Below are 20,395 nucleotides of genomic sequence, written 5' to 3' on the forward strand. Positions count from 1 at the left end.
TGACGTATCTGTAGTTATCATCCCCGACGTATATAGTTATCCTGGGGGACATTACTGACGTATCTGTAGTTATCATCCCCGACGTATACGTAGTTATCCCGGGGGGACGTTACCGACGTATCTGTAGTTATCATCCCCGACGTATACGTAGTTATCCCGGGGGACATCACTGACGTATCTGTAGTTATCATCCCCGACGTATACGTAGTTATCCTGGGGGACATCACTGACGTATATCTAGTTATCATCCCCGACGTATATAGTTATCCCGGGGGACATTACTGACGTATCTGTAGTTATCATCCCCGACGTATACGTAGTTATCCTGGGGGACATTACTGACGTATCTGTAGTTATCATCCCCGACGTATACGTAGTTATCCCGGGGGACGTTACTGACGTATCTGTAGTTACCATCCCCGACGTATACATAGTTATCCTGGGTGACATTACTGACGTATCTGTAGTTATCATCCCCGACGTATACGTAGTTATCCTGGGGGACATTACTGACGTATCTGTAGTTATCATCCCCGACGTATACATAGTTATCCTGGGGGACATTACTGACGTATCTGTAGTTATCATCCCCGACGTATACGTAGTTATCCTGGGGGACATCACTGACGTATATCTAGTTATCATCCCCGACGTATATAGTTATCCCGGGGGACATTACTGACGTATCTGTAGTTATCATCCCCGACGTATACGTAGTTATCCTGGGGGACATTACTGACGTATCTGTAGTTATCATCCCCGACGTATACATAGTTATCCCGGGGGACATTACTGACGTATCTGTAGTTATCATCCCCGACGTATACGTAGTTATCCTGGGGGACATTACTGACGTATCTGTAGTTATCATCCCCGACGTACACGTAGTTATCCTGAGGGACGTTACTGACGTATCTGTAGTTATCATCCCCGACGTATACGTAGTTATCCCGGGGGACATTACTGACGTATCTGTAGTTATCATCCTCGACGTATACGTAGTTATCCTGGGGGACATCACTGACGTATATCTAGTTATCATCCCCGACGTATATAGTTATCCCGGGGGACATTACTGACGTATCTGTAGTTATCATCCCCGACGTATACGTAGTTATCCTGGGGGACATTACTGACGTATCTGTAGTTATCATCCCCGACGTATACGTAGTTATCCCGGGGGACATTACTGACGTATCTGTAGTTATCATCCCCGACGTATACATAGTTATCCTGAGGGACGTTACTGACGTATCTGTAGTTATCATCCCCGACGTATACGTAGTTATCCTGGGGGACATTACTGACGTATCTGTAGTTATCATCCCCGACGTATACGTAGTTATCCTGGGGGACATTACTGACGTATCTGTAGTTATCATCCCCGACGTATATAGTTATCCCGGGGGACATTACTGACGTATCTGTAGTTATCATCCCCGACGTATACGTAGTTATCCTGGGGGACATTACTGACGTATCTGTAGTTATCATCCCCGACGTATACGTAGTTATCCTGGGGGACATTACTGACGTATCTGTAGTTATCATCCCCGACGTATACGTAGTTATCCTGGGGGACATTACTGACGTATCTGTAGTTATCATCCCCGACGTGTACGTAGTTATCCCGGGGGACATTACTGACGTATCTGTAGTTATCATCCCCGACGTACACGTAGTTATCCTGAGGGACGTTACTGACGTATCTGTAGTTATCATCCCCGACGTATACGTAGTTATCCCGGGGGACATTACTGACGTATCTGTAGTTATCATCCCCGACGTATACATAGTTATCCTGGGGGACATCACTGACGTATCTGTAGTTATCATCCCCGACGTATACGTAGTTATCCTGGGGGACATTACTGACGTATCTGTAGTTATCATCCCCGAAGTACACGTAGTTATCCTGGGGGACATTACTGACGTATCTGTAGTTATCATCCCCGACGTATACGTAGTTATCCTGGGGGACGTTACTGACGTATCTGTAGTTATCATCCCCGACGTATATAGTTATCCTGGGGGACGTTACTGACGTATCTGTAGTTATCATCCCCGATGTATATAGTTATCCCGGGGGACATTACTGACGTATCTGTAGTTATCATCCCCGACGTATACGTAGTTATCCTGGGGGACGTTACTGACGTATCTGTAGTTATCATCCCCGACGTATATAGTTATCCTGGGGGACATTACTGACGTATCTGTAGTTATCATCCCCGACGTATACGTAGTTATCCTGGGGGACGTTACTGACGTATCTGTAGTTATCATCCCCGATGTATATAGTTATCCCGGGGGACGTTACTGACGTATCTGTAGTTATCATCCCCGACGTATACGTAGTTATCCTGGGGGACGTTACTGACGTATCTGTAGTTATCATCCCCGACGTACACGTAGTTATCCTGGGGGACATTACTGACGTATCTGTAGTTATCATCCCCAACGTATACGTAGTTATCCTGGGGGACATTACTGACGTATCTGTAGTTATCATCCCCGACGTATACGTAGTTATCCCGGGGGACATTACTGACGTATCTGTAGTTATCATCCCCGACGTATACATAGTTATCCTGAGGGACGTTACTGACGTATCTGTAGTTATCATCCCCGACGTATACGTAGTTATCCTGGGGGACATTACTGACGTATCTGTAGTTATCATCCCCGACGTATACGTAGTTATCCTGGGGGACATTACTGACGTATCTGTAGTTATCATCCCCGACGTATACATAGTTATCCTGGGGGACATTACCGACGCATCTGTAGTTATCATCCCTGACGTATATAGTTATCCCGGGGGACATTACCGACGCATCTGTAGTTATCATCCCCGACGTATATAGTTATCCTGGGGGATATTACTGACGTATCTGTAGTTATCATCCCCGACGTATATAGTTATCCTGGGGGATATTACTGACGTATCTGTAGTTATCATCCCCGACGTATATAGTTATCCCGGGGGACGTTACTGACGTATCTGTAGTTATCATCCCCGACGTATACGTAGTTATCCTGGGGGACGTTACTGACGTATCTGTAGTTATTGTCGGGGTCGTAAACGACAATATACCCTCATTCACCAGTCATTCCAAATTAAACTATAAGCATGTGGTACCGGGTAAGAATGAGTCAGACAGGTAGCTGGTTCAATCTCAGTGCATGCTCGTGAATCCACACACGTGTGTAACGGTCACAGCAACTGGCTTTATTCTAAAAATACACAATACTATATTGAGTGTTAGGGGAAGGCGTACATTAGGCGGGGTTTAAGGCAGCATTCAGTCTTTCTGATTTGTTCTGACATCTTCTGGTGAATCCTCCTTTTCTTCACATTCCTGAGTTTCGATTCTGAAGAAATGAAAGTTAACTCTTCGAATACTAACCTGAAACGAAACTGAACACTGACAACCATCTTTAGGCTACTTTCAGACATAGCGCATTTTTGAGCGCTATTTTGCGGGCGCTTTTCAAAAATGCGCAATGTCATTTTCGTCTGCCGGCAAAGTGAATGAGAAATTCACTTTGCCGTTCAGACACACCGCAAAAAAACGCGGCGCTTTTGTCTGCAAACACGCCGGCGTAAAAAGAATTGACATGTCAATTCTTTACGCAGCGGCGTGTCTGCGTATCTCCATAGGGCCCCATCTTACCGTCCACACACAGCGCCTTTGTCCTGGGTGTCGGCGTCTTTGTACGGAGGGGTTGACACCCAGGACCGGACGTGACGTCGGACAGGAAGAGGGAAGCCCCCGCCCCCCAGTGAAGCAGCATGGAGTCATTCAACAGAATGACCATAAACGTGGGGCTGCTGATCTAGACGGTATGTGTGTGTGTGTGTGTGTATGTATATGTATGTGTGCGTGTGTGTGTGTCCCCATGCGACGCTAGTGCCACCATTGTGCTAAGCCGCCGTATGGGACTACTACTCCCATCCGGTATTAGGATGGGAGAGTTGTCCCTGTGTCCGGCGACTTAGCACAATTGTAAAGTTACACAAAACACCTACACACAATACACATACATGACACACAGTACAGTACATACAACACATAACATAGAGTATATACTCACCAACAGCACACTTGTAGGCGAAGCCCTCGATCCTCCAGGAAAAAATCCAAAAATAATAAACCAAATTCATACTCCCTGTCCGCAGAATCCATAAAACGAGTGTCCCACGCCGATCCCCTGCTCTCTGGTGATACACTGCCAGGAGCGAAGCTCCTAGCAGTGTATCGCGTACTGTCCCGGAGTTCAATGGCTCCGGCGTCTCGGTTAACAGCAGTACAGCTGCGTTGAACTTTCCCACGCAGCACTGCCGTTAAGCGAGAGTGCCGGGGTCAATGACCGCTGGTAAACTCGCGCATGCGCAGTGACACACCGACAGGAACTATGGCTCCTGTCAGTGTGTTGCTGCAGCCGTGGAGAGCAGACATATCTCTGGATGTGTCTGTTCTCCATGGAAAATCTTGATACGTGGCACTTAAATACGTGGCAATTAAATACGTGACACGTGGCACTTATACGTGATACGTGTCACTTAAATACGTGGCACTGAAATACGTGATACGTGGCACTTTGATACGTGGCACGTGTCACTTAAATACGTGGCACGTGTCACTTAAATACGTGGCACGTGGCACTGAAATATGTGGCACGTGGCACTTTGATACGTGGCACTGAAATACGTGGCACGTGTCACTTAAATACGTGGCATGTGGCACGTGGCACTTTGATACGTGGCACTGAAATACGTGGCACGTGGCCCTGAAATACGTGGCACGTGGCACTGAAATATGTGGCACTTTGATACGTGGCACTGAAATACGTGGCACTGAAATACATGGCACGTGGCACTGAAATATGTGGCACGTGGCACTTTGATACGTGGCACGTGGCCCTGAAATACGTGGCATGTGGCACTGAAATATGTGGCACGTGGCACTTTGATACGTGGCACGTGGCCCTGAAATACGTGGCACGTGGCCCTGAAATACGTGGCACTGAAATATGTGGCACTTTGATACGTGGCACGTGGCACTGAAATACGTGGCACATGGCCCTGAAATACGTGGCACGTGGCACTGAAATATGTGGCACGTGGCACTTTGATACGTGGCACTGAAACACGTGGCACGTGGCCCTGAAATACGTGGCACTGAAATATGTGGCACTTTGATACATTGCACGTGGCACTGAAATACGTGGCACGTGGCCCTGAAATACGTGGCACTGAAATATGTGGCACGTGGCACTGAAATACGTGGCACGTGGCCCTGAAATACGTGGCACGTGGCACTGAAATATGTGGCACGTGGCACTTTGATACGTGGCACTGAAATACGTGGCACGTGGCCCTGAAATACGTGGCACGTGGCACTGAAATATGTGGCACTTAAATACTTGGCACGTGGCACCGAAATACGTGATACGTGGCACTTAGATACGCAACTTGCTGCGTTCTCTGCGCCCAGCGTTGAATCCCTATTTATTTCCAATTTAGTTTTAAACCTAGCAAAATATTTATTAAAAAAAACGCTCTTCACCGGATTTTCTGTCCCCTGTGCGTGTGTGTCCCCTGTGCGTGTGTGTCCCGTATGCGTGTGAAGGTAATAACAAGCAGTTGGGGTTGTCATTCCTCAGCAGCCTGTGTTACTTTTTCTGCCTCTATCAAGTTTGTCAAATTTTGTGTGTATAACTAGTAGTTAATGTTTTACCTTTTTTAGGTTCAAAACTTCCCATGTCTTTGGGATAAGGGGTGCCGGGAGTTTTCCAACAAATATACAAAAACTGCTTCCTGGCACAAGGTCTGTGTCACCCTCTATCCCCTGTACGAGTCATACACAAAGGAGCGGCAAAAAGAAATTGGTAAATATTTTCCATTTTGGAGGAGTATTTTTGAATTTCTTGTCTGTATGTAGTTGAATAGTATATTAATAGGTTCAATTTTTCACTTTTTAGTTTCAGCCTTGAGAACCCACTGGAGGTCGGTGAGGGACAGATTTACACGGTCACGGTCAGAAGCACCAAGTGGCTCTGCGGCACCTGCTTCTCAAGGGCGTTTTGAACAGGAACTCCAATTTTTATACGGCAGTCTACATTACCGACCGTAAGTATCAGTAACGTCTTTAATTTTGAATAGAAAATAAAATGTATTAAAACTATTGTTTTGATGTTTCTCTTTACAGAACCATAGGCAATGTCCAGCCGATGACCGAAATCCCGGCCACAGCAACAACTCCAGTGTATGAACATGCTTCACAGCCTGCTACCAGCTCTCTTCCAAATGAGCCAAGGCCTGACCCTTCTACCCAAAATGATGATCTGCCCCTCTCCGAGACTAGTTCATTGGCATCGCCGCCGCCACCAACACCACCTCCAGCCTCAACACAGAGGAAGAGGAAAAGAGGCTCTTCAAAGGAGGATGAGGAGACGGCTGCCTTGGCAAGGGCAATTTCTCTAATTGATCGCCAACCTGAAGAGGATCAATTCTCAGCATATGGAACCACTCTAGCTTCCAGAATGCGTACTCTGTCCCCCGAGGTCCAGGACTCCTGCATGACGTATATTTCAATGGCGGTGACATGTTTTAAGAAGTATCCGCATATAAATCCAACCTTTGAAGAAATGGTTTGTTCACTAAACCACATCTGGCATCCACCGACGCCGACTCCTCTTGCACCTGCAGCAGCATTCAATAGACCTCTGCCATCTGCTCCAAGTGCTGCTGCAGGTGCACCAACATCCAGAGTAGTAGCCCAGTCTGAAGAACACCATCCAGACTGCAGCTACTACTCATATTCACAAAGCCTATATGAGGACCAGTAGGCATAATGTTGCTTTTCATGTTTAAAACGCCATGATGTCCAAGTCCACTCCTCAGTTTCCGCCAAGAGGGCATGTTTCCAGCTCTGATTAGTGTTGCGCAAGTGCCGAATGACTCACCGTCAGTGGTGACGGGGAAAGGGCCTTGCGCAATACTAATGAAAGCTGGAAGCATGCCCTCCTGGCGGCAATTAATGAGTGGACTTGGACATCCACAGGTTTATAATCCCATTTTGGGGATGTTTACAGTGTTTACGTGTTGAATTTTGTTAATAACAAAAAAAAAACAACAAATCATTCTATTCTCAATTTTATTAGAAAAGTTTTTCAGTTTTGACAGTTACTACAAATAAATATTTGAACTTTTAACTATGATGTAGTCTGCTTCTTTGATTTGTCGACCATGGCAAAAAATACACATTACATAACACCCACTTGCCATGAATAGAGGACACCCCCTAGAAATCAGATATACTACGAGGGGAACTGCTGAATAGAAGGCACTCTATATCTATGGTAGAAGAACTCACAGGAGTGTCAGGAATAACGTACAGCAAACAATGTGGAGTACCGGAAAACTCCAGTGTTAACTCCAGTGTGTATTGTATTCTGAGTCATAAAGACAGGAAATGACCTCAATGACTTTTTTTTTTCCCCCTTTTTTTTTTTTTCAAACAAACTTTAATTTCAGTACACAATGCTGAAAAAAACGCAGCTGCAAAAAACGCAGCAGCAAAAAACGCAGCAAAAAACGCAGTGTGTGAAAGCAGCTGCGTTTTTTGCCTGCGTAAAAAAACGCAGGTAAAGCAGCAGCAAAATACGCGCGCGTAAAAATACGCAGCAAATATGCTGTGTGTGAAAGTAGCCTTAAATACAGTTACATTTGCATTAGCAGGGGAAAACTTATTGTTTCACAGTATAAAAGTACAAAAAGAGTATAAAGATATATATTTTCACCTTGACAATCCCCCCTAAACACTAAGTTTTTCCCTTAAAGAAAGATCCTTCGAGACTGTCCATGTGATGGGAAAAGGGGAGGTGGATTTCTTCATCCAGACACCTCAGAAACTCTCCCCTAGCGAGAGGCCTCCAGGCAGCTGAACCCTTCACTAACCTCACATGGAGTTCTCCCACTGTCGCTAAACTAAATCTCTTAGCATCATCTGAGAATGGGGGGTTTGTCTACTCTCTTGAGAGGAATATACTTCGGGATCTCCCCTGGATCAGTACCATTGTACTCTGGTGGGTCTACTTCTTGATTGAGAAAGGTGTCAGTCGGAGTTGCTTTGGCAATAACCTTTTTGTACAAGGGAATAACACAACAGAGAATTATCGATCCAATTATAAGGAGGGCAATTAGTACTAAACAAACTTGTTGAAGGAATCCCTAGATCCCACCTAACCAACTGGAGAAGAAAGATGTGTCTGCTCCAGCATACATGACACGTCGTCTTATTGTCCTAATTTGTTCAACTTCTTTAGAAACCTTCAGATCTTTCGGATCTACATTTCGCCATTCAGGTCTGGCTGTCTATATTTCGTCTCGTAAGTCTTTGGTCATACCGTCAATGAATGTATTTACCAATACTTTAACATCAAGTGGGTTTATGGTGTTGAGGGAGGATTTAAAGTGATCCTTCACGGTTAACTCAGTGATTTCCAAATTAATATATATGGTGTTGCCGGCAACTGAAAATGACCAGACGGAGACATGTGTCTCTGTATGGGGGATCGAGCTGATCTCTGGCCCCCGTTTATTCTGCATGACTATATCACAGTCATAGAAATTACACTTCAACCAATCAGCATAAGAACACGCTCACGGTTCTTAGCCTATAAGAATACAGGAACAATCTGTGCGTCAAAGTTTTGTAGAACAATACACCCTCAGTCTCATGTTCTGTCCAAGTTGCAACAATCAAGGTCTCATACCCTCAGTCTCATGTTCTGCCCAAGTTGCAACAATCAAGGTCTCATACCAGCGGTAAAGTTTAGCCTACTAACAAAATTTATATCAAAACAACAAAATGGAGTCGAAAAGCACAAAAATGGAGATTCTTTCTTAATTTCTTCCTTCACATTCCCCCCTAGATAAATTTTGTTAATTAATGTCCAGCATCAGAGATACTATCCCAAGCTCTAAGCTCGAGGGGTATACTGGTCTTCACATGGCTGCTGCGGCGTACCCGTCCCCCCTGTATACTAGAATTTACGAATAACAATTATTGATAACAGTAGTGGGGATCTTTTGAAGATGGCCATGCGCTTGGCTTCAACATCTTCATCAGATAACTTTGTGAAATCTGTGTAGAGAAGAGCAGGGGTGGCAACACTTTTGGTTTCATCATTAGTTGTCTTAGTGCAGAATTTCCTAATACACACAGAAATACACCAAAAAACAAGTTTTAGTATTACATACATAACAAGGATAAAGGTAAATACTGGCAGCCATTTTAAATACAGTTATATCTGCAAGCATAGGAAAAACTTATTGTTTCACAGTATAAGTATAGCAGTACAAAAAGGTATAAAGATATATTTTCACCTTGACAATCCCCCCTAAATACTAAGTTTTTTTCCCTAAAGAAAGATCCTTCGAGACTGTCCATGTGATGGGAAAAGGGGAGGTGGATTTCTTCATCCAGACACCTCAGAAACTCTCCCCTAACGAGAGGCCTCCAGGCAGCTGAACCCTTCGCTAACCTCACATGGAGTTCTCCCACTGTCCCTAAACTAAATCTCTTAGCATCATCTGAGAATGGGGGGTTTTGTCTACTCTCTTGAGGGGGACATACTTAGGGATCTCCCCTGGACCAGTACCATTGTACTCTGGTGGGTCTACTTCTTGATTGAGGAAGGTGCCAGTCGGGATTGCTTTCACTAACTACCTAGGCCTGCCTAGGTGCACTTATACGTCCATCATATTATCATTATTTATTTGTAAAATGAGAGAGGTTGGTTCTCAGGGTCAGCCAATTGTTTTTGCATAGCTAGTCAGAGGGCCTCCAGGGATAATACTCCTGTATCTGTCTTACCCTACCTGATGTGGTTGGTTCTCTGGTGGTGGGGGCGACATGACATGCTGGTCTACAGCTCCTTCCCAAAAGGATTACTGTCAGCCTACTCCCAAAAGTTAGTGTCTCCAGTATCCACCAACCACAATCCTGTGTCAGCTTATGTCACTGCATGTGATCTTGTCTGGACAGGATTCAGTGTAATTCTCTTAGGTCGGGTTGCAGCACGGGTCATACAAGTGTTAGGGCCCAAATCCTCAACTATATCCTAAAAGGCATCACAGCTATAATTGACAAATCTTTGTTCACTGTAATATATACATATATATATTTGATCCATTCAACATTTTTATTAATCTGCACCTGTGGGATTATAGAAGCAAAGTCGGCATAAATCTGGTTCTGGGCTTTAAACTGGTCAGGCACCCCCCTTGGCACTCCAATAGCATCAATATATACTAGTGGATCTTCTTCATAACTCATGTGGAGCTGATCGAGACTTCTCCTCTTTCTGGTAGGTTCATCAGGTATCTTTGGATCCCAAAAATAAAATCTTGAACTGCATAACTAGTTTAACAAGGGTGCATTGACCTATCCAGGCATTAGGCAACCTAGGACGGAGCTTACCATCTCCACATAACCAATAAATGTCGTACATATATTCTGTATGTTTGATTAGTAAATCAGTATCTAGAGAACTGCTCCCTTTGTAGAAACCTGTCTCGAAGATCCCTACTAGTGTACCTGTGGTGTCGTGGGAATTATAGCAGGTGTAATTGTCAGCTAATACGGTTACTTCTCCTGGGACCTTTAGTTTAGGTTCCTTATGAAATAGTGGGACGTAATCTGGGCAATCAGTGGACTTCAAACCTTTCAACGGATTCATGACACAGGCAGTGGTGTTGTCATCAGGGAAAAGCAATGCATATGTGTATTCGCAGCAGAACAAGCAATACATCCTACAGAGATACTCTGGACTCTTACATTGTATCTCACCCATTCTAACCATAGATTTTTCCTTGGGGCTGTTTGTGTTTCTATGGAGAAAACCTCTTGCCAACTGAGACCTGGAATGGGGATCACTTCATTGACTACATTTTGCAAACGCTCACCTGGGCCTAAATTCCCATGGTATCCACTACTAAATACATAATTATAATGCCTTCCCAGTACAAATGTCTGCAGGTCAGCAGATTGGGGGCTTTCGAGATTTAGGAGGAGGGGGTGACAACTTTTACCCCATTTACAGCCCCTAAGTGGTTGCAGAAGGGCTGTAGATGCATTTTCTCACGGAGACCCCTACCCGTTCTATCCTTAGGGAACATGGCTTCGCTAGGTTTATATCCCCAATCATCTCCCGTATTCCAGGCAGCATCTGTCCAATAATAACAACTATTGTTGTCATTTCTGGTAACACACATATAAAACTGGATGGTCCCCTCTACCACCCGTTCAGTCTCGGGGCACTTGACTACATTACAGAAATCAAATCGCCAGATATTCACCGGGGCTGTCAGGTTTACCCAGAGAATAGTGGGACCAGAATTCTTATTTTTACAATAGGGAACAAAGAGGTAGGGGCGAGGATAGCCCTCAGTTCCAGGATCAAAAACAATAGCAACATTTCCCTTCAGTCACTACTGTGACAAAACACTGGTTCGGTCTCTTTTACAGTGTGAAGCGTGGATCCAGGTGCTCTTTCCTTCAAGTTTTACTGCAGTGGGGGGTGACCAGGATCACCGTGTGAGGTCCTTCAAATCTCGGCTGGAGACAATCTCTGCGCACAAACTTTTTCACATACACCAGGTCTCCTGGCACAAAGGGATGGTGTCCAGGAACCTTGTCTGGGTCTGGAAGAGAACTGAAAACGGTTAAATGCACTTTGGCAAGGTGTCCATGTAAGGCCTGCACATAGCTAGTCAAGTCCTGGTACTTGAGCTGCAACTGTTGTGGAAAGAAACATTCAAGATTGGGGCTCCTGCCAAACAGAATCTCATACGGTGACAGTCCTGTCTTCCTGTTTGGGGTATGTCTTATTAAAAACAAAGCTAGAGGGAGGCATTCTGTCCATGGTTTACCAGTCTCTGCCATTGCCTTCTGGATTTTAAGCTTAAGAGTTCCATTTAGTCTCTCCACTCTTCCACTACTCTGCGGATGGAGTATGCAATGCTTGACTTACCCCCAGTGCTGCCATTACCTCTGACATGATCTCTCCAGTAAAATGGGAACCCTGATCGCTTTCAATGACTTCAGGAACTCCATACCTGCATATGATCTCAGCCATCAGTTTCTTCGCCGTTGTCTTTGCCGTAGCTTTGGCAACTGGGTAGGCTTCTGGCCAACCTGAAAATAAATCAATGCAGACCAACACATACTCATACGTCCCTACCCTGGGTAACTGAATATAATCAATCTGCAGTCTCTGGAATTGGTTAAATGGCCGGGGAGTGTGTTTGGATGGAGTTTTCACTGTCCTACTCTGATTATGTGTGGCACATATCATGCAGCTCTGTACCTGCCTTTCTGCGCAGGTGGAAAACCCGGGGGCAATCCATTGTTTCTGTAGGGTGTCACACATGGCCGTCTTCGAGTGGTGCACATTCCCGTGCAGAACCTGTGCCATCATTGGGTACAGTACCTGTGGTAGGCAGACCTTTTCACCCCTCCCCCATAGTCCAGTTAGGGTATCAGAGCAAGCCCCTATCTTTTGCCACCTATTTTTCTCCTCCTTACTTGCCTGTTCTTGTAACCGGGCTAAGATGTCTTTCAACACAAATGGAGATGGTGGGGTGTCTAGGTGATGTACTTGAGAGGCTACAGGAGTGCTTGCTGCTTTCTTCGCAGCCTGGTCTACCAGTGCTTACCCTTTGTCCATCCATCAGTGCCTTTGCTATGTGCCTTTACCTTCATAATGCCTGTTTGGGTGGGAATCTGTAGTGCATTCATAAGTTGCTGGACTGCCTCAGCATATTTAAAGGGGTGGCCATTTGCTGTCAGGAAAGTCCTGGCTCTCCAGATAGGCCCATAACCGTGTGCAATGCCAAAAGCATACCTGGAATCAGTGTAGATATTTACAGTCTTACCTTCTGCTTCTTGTGCAGACATATGAGCTGGCATTAACTCTGCCTTGATTACCTCATGTTCTGAGACCACAGCATATCTGGTACAGAAGCGTCCTTGGTCATCTTGGTGACGGGATCCATCTACAAAAAGCTCAAAATCAGCATTAGAATAGGCACACTAGAGACCAGCCGTTTCCTGAGACATCAATTTCAGACAATCATGTGGTTTGGAAACCTAATCTTGTTCCTCTGGATCCATTTTAGAAAGAAAAAGAGTCCTTTTTCATGTCACCTACTCCTCCCCCCTTTGGATCCAGGGGAACTAGGGGAAGAGTAGCGGGGTTCAGGACAGCGCACCTTTTTAAAATAGCACACTGAAGTCGCAGCTGTCCAGCCATGGACATGTGGCTAGGTTGTACTTGGTTAAGGATACTATATACATCGTGTGGGGTGGCCATAGCCTCTCCTGGTTGCAAGGGGCCATAAGTGGCAAGGTAGGCCTGACACTCTTGGGCTATGACTGGCCCCCCTTTGGCATAACTGTCCACGTCAATTGTCATCCCTGATAAATGAATGCAAACAGAACTGGCAATCTGGGTGTAATGGAATGCTGAAAAAGACATTGGCAAGATCGATAACTATGAACCAAGCGGCATCCTGAGATATCTGGGACAAAAGAGTATGTGGCTTAGGCACCACCGGAGTTTCTGGAACAGTAACTGCATTAAATGCCTGTAGATCTTGTACCAGCCGGTACACAGGGGGTTGGCCGGGTGGGGTCTTTTTCTTAACGGGAAACAAGGGTGTGTTACATGGGGAAACACAGGGTATCAGGGCACCATTATCGAATAACATTTGTATTTGCCCCTTGAGACACTGCTCCTGATCATATTTCAAAGGGTATTGATGGACTTTAGAAAAAGGGGCACCAGGTTTGAGAAACACTTTTACTGGTTCTACAGGCATTATTGGGGGAGAATCTGGGTCCACCAGGACCACCATAACCGCGGGAAGGGCAAGCAGGATACACATCTCTTCACATTCATCTGCAGAGGAGTTATATAACGTAAGGACCATCTGACCATCATCTTGGAATTGTATTCTGGAGCGGAACTGTAATAATAAATCTGCCCCCAGTAAATTTACCGGACATGAGGGAGAGATTACGAACTGAGCAGTAACTTCAGGGATAGGTCCCACAGGGATAGGTTTTATAAGAGTATATTTATTGGGTCTGTCATCTACTCCAATTAAAACAAGCTCTTAATCTGAGAATTAACATGGGGCTGGGGAGGGAGATTCCCAGACAGGGTTAAAAGGGATATTTTAGTATGAGACTGGATTTGTGTAAGAAGGGGAGGGCTGGAGCTGATAAGGAGCGCTGCTGTGAAAGGGGGGGCTGTATTTGGAACGGGGGAATTGCTCTCAGCGTTTAGCAAATGAAAGGTGAGAGCTACAACTCCGGGTCTTCTTGAACAGACCTCTCTACGCTGAGAATTAGTAACTCCGCATACATCACAGATCCACGCAGCCGGATCATAGGGTGGAGGCGCACTAAGTTTTGGCAACCCACAGAGCTTACGGTCGGGAGAAGAGGCTTGATTTCCTGGGGAGGGACCTTATCATCAAGCAGGGAGACCCCCTGTTCCAGATCATCATTTTTAATTGTTTGTCTTTCTGACACATTATTCTCAAACGCTTTCTCAATACCTTCCTGCACCACAAAACATCCAGACTTTATCATAGGAGTAGACAGCTTTCCTTTTTCAACGTAACGGTAACAAAAACAACTAGAATTCACTTTCTCTGTTGATCCTCAATTTGCTATATATCAACCACTCAACTTGCTTTTACCAATCACTTACAAATTTCCTTCTAAAACTAGACACTAGATTTCACTTCCAATTTTCCAGATTATATTTCTTTGTACTTCAAACAATATTGTCGCCTTAAACAAGACACAGATCTACCAGAGAAAATACAGAGAACACCGTTACAGTATGTGCTCTCTCCATTCCAAGGACACAGACATAAGAGAGATCACAGCATTCCTCTACACAGAGAAAAGAGACAAGCAATAGCGCAGCTACGCGACCCCTCCCATCGGATATTTCAAAGACAAACACAAACGAAATACAGTAGTTCTCAGACTTAATTAATTTCTACAAAATCTTCATCACACAATTCACATACCAGATTGAGAATATTTTCCCTGCATTCCTGACAGATTTCTTTTCCCTTCTTTGGGTTAACAATATCTAATTTTTATCACACAATTCAAAGTCTTCTTCTTCCACGAACTGATTCTCCTTTAAAGCGAAATACCCCTTTTTAGTCGTGTATAGTTACCAGAGCAGCTGTGTGGCCTATTCCACTCAGGGTTTTTACCTGTCCCCCTCTGGGACAACCCAAAATCGCGGTACTCAGTGAAAGGAGGAGGGCGTCTTAGACTTAACCCTCCGGACACCCCTGGAAATATTTAAATCAATATATTCCTGAGTTACGCATCCTACCCAATCTTCGATCACCTCACCGCGCCTGATTCTAACAGTGATCAGGAATTCAGGGTATTTTGACTGTAAAGAGAATTACATCACTGGTTAATCCGGGGTGTCCGTCCCTTATGAGGTACGGTTCAAGCACTGGGCTTCCAACGGAACTACACCTCTATATGATTCCACCCAAGAATCATCCCACCTCCGGGGACAAACCTCAGATCCTCTTTGCAGCAACAAACACAGGAAAACCACACCAAACGGTCAGTCTGGACAGTATAACTGCCAACTTACCGTGGTAGTTGTGGGGGATGATCAGTCCCAATTTTCCAGTGCCTGTGTCCGGCCCGAGGATCCTTTGTCTTGTTGTCCTCCGGGGGGCAGAAGCGTTCCTGCTTGGATCCCGGGTTTCGGCACCAACTGTTGAGGGAGGATTTAAAGTGATCCTTCACGGTTAACTCAGTGATTTCCAAATTAATATATATGGTGTTGCCGGCAACTGAAAATGACCAGACGGAGACATGTGTCTCTGTATGGGGGATCGAGCTGATCTCTGGCCCCCGTTTATTCTGCATGACTATATCACAGTCATAGAAATTACACTTCAACCAATCAGCATAAGAACACGCTCACGGTTCTTAGCCTATAAGAATACAGGAACAATCTGTGCGTCAAAGTTTTGTAGAACAATACACCCTCAGTCTCATGTTCTGTCCAAGTTGCAACAATCAAGGTCTCATACCCTCAGTCTCATGTTCTGCCCAAGTTGCAACAATCAAGGTCTCATACCAGCGGTAAAGTTTAGCCTACTAACAAAATTTATATCAAAACAACAAAATGGAGTCGAAAAGCACAAAAATGGAGATTCTTTCTTAATTTCTTCCTTCACAATGGGACTGTACTCCATATCTTCCCATTTCAGCTGTAACCGTCCAAAGTATAGCTCTACACTCTCTCCTTTGTCACATCTGTAGAAAATCTTAATTTGCGTCCTAGCACGTCACCTGTTTTTGTGCTCACTAACTACCTAGGCCTGCCTAGGTGCACTTATACATCTATCATATTATCATTATTTGTTTGTAAAATGAGAAAGGTTGGTTCTCAGGGTCAGCCAATTGCTTTTGTGTAGCTAGCTAGTCAGAGGGCCTCCAGGGATAATACTCCTGTATTTGTCTTGCCCTACCTGATGTGGTTGGTTCTCTGGTGGTGGGGGCGACATGACATGCTGGTCTACAGCTCCTTCCCAAAAGGATTACTGTCAGCCTACTCCCAAAAGTTAATGTCCCCACTATCCGCCAACCACAATCCTGTGTCAGCTTCTTATATCACTGCATGTGATCTTGTCTGGACAGGATTCAGTGTAATTCTCTTAGGTCGGGTTGCAGCACGGGTCATACAAGTGTTAGGGCCCAAATCCTCAACTATATCCTGAAAGGCATCACGGCTATAATTGACAAATCTTTGTTCTCTGTAATATATATATATATATTTGATCCATTCAACATTTTTATTAATCTGCACCTGTGGGATTATAGAAGCAAAGCCAGCATAAATCTGGTTCTGGGTTTTAAACTGGTCAGGCACCCCCCTTGGCACTCCAATGGTATCAATATATATCAGTGGATCTTCTTCATAACTCATGTGGAGCTGATCGAGACTTCTCCTCTTTCTGGTAGGTTCATCAGGTGTCTTTGGATCTCAAGGTAAAATCTTGAACTGCATGGCTAGTTTAACAAGGGTGCATTGACCTATCCAGGCATTAGGCAACCTAGGACGGAGCTTACCATCTCCACATAACCAATAAATGTCGTACATATATTCTGTATGTTTGATTAGCAAATCAGTATCTAGAGAACTGTTCTCTTTGCAGAAACTTGTCTCGAAGATCCCTACTGGTGTACCTATGGTGTCGTGGGAATTATAGCAGGTGTAATTGTCAGCTAATACGGTTACTTCTCCTGGGACCTTTAGTTTAGGTTCCTCATGAATTAGTGGGACGTAATCTGGGCAATCAGTGGGCTTCAAACCTTTCAACAAATTCATGACACAGGCGGTGGTGTTGTCATCAGGAAAAAGCAATGCATGTGTGTATAGGTGTGTATTCGCAGCAGCACAAGCAATACATCCTACAGAGATGTTCTGGACTTTTACATTGTATCTCACCCATTCTAACCACAGGTTTTTCCTTGGGGCTGTTTGTGTTTCTATGGAGAAAACCTCTTGCCAACTGAGACCTGGAATGGGGATCACTTCATTAACTACATTTTGCAAACGCTCACCTGGGCCTGTTTTAGGTGTACTGGTAACAGGGGCCTTGGTTGGTCTGAAACTAATATCCTGGAGCTGTATATGGCCTAAATTCCCATAGTATCCACTACTAAATACATAATTATAATGCCTTCCCAGTACGAACGTCTGCAGATCAGCAGACTAGGGGTTTTCAAGATTCAGGAGGAGGGGGTGACAACTTTTACCCCATTTACAGCCTCTAGGTGGTTGCAGAAGGGCTGTTAGATGCATTTTCACACGGAAACTCCTACCGTCCCATCCTTGGGGAACATGGCTTCGCTAGGGTTATATCCCCAATCATCTCCCGTATTCCAGGCAGCATCTGTCCAATAATGACAGCTATTGTTGTCATTTCTGGTAACACAAATATAAAACTGGATGATTCCCTCTACTATCCGTTCAGTCTCGAGGCACTTGACTACATCACAGAAATCAAATCGCCAGATATTCACCGGGGCTGTCAGGTTTACCCAGAGAATAGTGGGACCAGAATTCTTATTTTTACAATAGGGACCAAAGAGGTAGGGGCGAGGATAGCCCTCAGTTCCAGGATCAAAAACAACAGCAACATTTCCCTCCAGTCACTACTGTGACTAAACACTGGTTCGGTCTCTTTTACAATATGAGGCGTGGATCCAGGTGCTCTTTCCTTCAAGTTTTACTGCAGTGGGGGTAACCAGGATCACCGTGTGAAGTCCTTCAAATCTCGGCTGGAGACAATCTCTGCACACAAACTTTTTCACATACACCAGGTCGCCTGCCACAAAGGGATGGTGTCCAGGAACCTTGTCTGGGTCTGGAAGAGAACTGAAAACGGTTAAATGCACTTTGGCAAGGTGTCCATGTAAGGCCTGCACATAGCTAGTCAAGTCCTGGTACTTGAGCTGCAACTGTTGTGGAAAGAAACATTCAAAATTGGGGCCCCTGCCAAACAGAATCTCATACGGTGACAGTCCTGTCTTCCTGTTTGGGGTATATCTTACTGAAAACAAAGCTAGAGGAAGGCATTCTGTCCATGGTTTACCAGTCTCTGCCATTGCCTTCCTTCTGGATTTTAAGCTTAAGAGTTCCATTTAGTCTCTCCACTCTTCCACTGCTCTGTGGATGGACTATGCAATACTTGACTTACCCCCAGTGCTGCCATTACCTCTGACATGATCTCTCCAGTAAAATGGGAACCCTGATCGCTTTCAATGACTTCAGGAATTCCATACCTGCATATGATCTCAGCCATCAGTTTCGTCACCGTTGTCTTAGCCGTATGTTGTGAATTTGGATTCTGGGCTCCCCCAGTGGCTACTGGTGGAATTGAACTGGTGTCTTCATCTTCTCTGTTCACCTGTTCCCATCAAGATGTGGGAGTCGCTATATAACCTTGCTGCTCTGTTAGTTGCTTGCCGGTCAACAATGTTATCAGAAGCCTCTCTGTGCTTGTTCCTGCTCCTAGACAACTACTAGATAAGTTGGACTCTTGTCCATGTTTGTTTTTGCATTTTTGTTCCAGTTCACAGCTGTAGTTTCGTTACTGTGTCTGGAAAGCTCTTGTGAACAGGAATTGCCACTCTGGTGTTATGAGTTAATGCCAGAGTTTTAAAGTAATTTCTGGATGGTGTTTTGATAGGGTTTTCAGCTGACCATGAAAGTGTTCTTTCTGTCTTCTGCTATGTAGTAAGTGGACCTCAAATTTGCTAAACCTATTTTCATACTACGTTTTGTTATTTCATCTTAATTCACCGCCAATACATGTGGGGGGCCTCTGTCTCCTTTCGGGGTATTTCTCTAGAGGTGAGCTAGGACTAATATTTTCCTCTGCTAGCATTATTTAGTCCTCCGGCTGGTGCTGGGCATCTAGAATCAACGTAGGCATGCTACCCGGCCACTGCTAGTTGTGTGTTAGGTTTAGTTCATGGTCAGCTCAGTTCCCATCTTCCAAGAGCTAGTTCCTATATATGCTGATGCTATGTTCTCTTGCCATTGAGAACATGACAGTTTGACCGGCCCACTAAAGGGTTAAAATCCTTGGCTGAGAAAGGAGAGAAATAAGTAGTCTGCTGAAATTTTTTTTTTTTTTTTCTCTCTTTGAATGGCTCTGTGTCCACCTGTTTGTAATGGATCTTCAGAGTGTAACTGCAGGTTTGAATAATCTCGCCACGAAGGTACAAAATTTGCAAGATTTTGTTTGTCATGCACCTGTATCTGAGCCGAGAATTCCTTTGCCGGAATTTTTCTCGGGGAATAGATCTGGGTTTCAGAATTTTCGAAATAATTGCAAATTATTTTTGTCCCTGAAATCTCGCTCTGCCGGAGACCCTGCACAGCAGGTCAGGATTGTGATTTCCTTGCTCCGGGGCGACCCTCAAGACTGGGCTTTTTCATTGACACCAGGGGATCCGGCGTTGCTCAATGTGGATGCGTTTTTTCTGGCCTTGGGGTTGCTTTATGACGAACCTCATTTGGAGCTTCAGGCAGAAAAAACTTTGATGTCCCTATCTCAGGGGCAAGATGAAGCGGAAATTTACTGCCAAAGATTCCGTAAATGGTCTGTGCTTACTCAGTGGAATGAGTGCGCCCTGGCGGCGACTTTCAGAGAGGGTCTCTCTGATGCCATTAAGGATGTTATGGTGGGGTTCCCTGTGCCTGCGGGTCTGAATGAGTCCATGACAATGGCTATTCAGATCGATAG

The 20,395-nt window shown here is 44.9% G+C and overlaps 2 long non-coding RNA genes across 2 annotated transcripts; both read left to right on the forward strand.

Moving 5' to 3' along the window:
- Window positions 1-5,532: 5,532 nt before the first annotated feature.
- On the forward strand, window positions 5,533-6,801 carry LOC143784771 (uncharacterized). Its single transcript, XR_013217888.1, has 3 exons — window positions 5,533-5,895; window positions 5,989-6,136; window positions 6,216-6,801. It is a non-coding gene; the product is annotated as an uncharacterized LOC143784771 (long non-coding RNA).
- A 1,659-nt stretch (window positions 6,802-8,460) lies between these two features.
- LOC143784770 (uncharacterized) lies at window positions 8,461-8,950 on the forward strand. Its single transcript, XR_013217887.1, has 2 exons — window positions 8,461-8,775; window positions 8,823-8,950. It is a non-coding gene; the product is annotated as an uncharacterized LOC143784770 (long non-coding RNA).
- The last annotated feature ends 11,445 nt before the right edge of the window (window positions 8,951-20,395 follow it).

Source organism: Ranitomeya variabilis, chromosome 7, assembly GCF_051348905.1.
Source record: "Ranitomeya variabilis isolate aRanVar5 chromosome 7, aRanVar5.hap1, whole genome shotgun sequence".
In the NCBI taxonomy this organism is placed as follows: Eukaryota; Metazoa; Chordata; class Amphibia; order Anura; family Dendrobatidae; genus Ranitomeya; species Ranitomeya variabilis.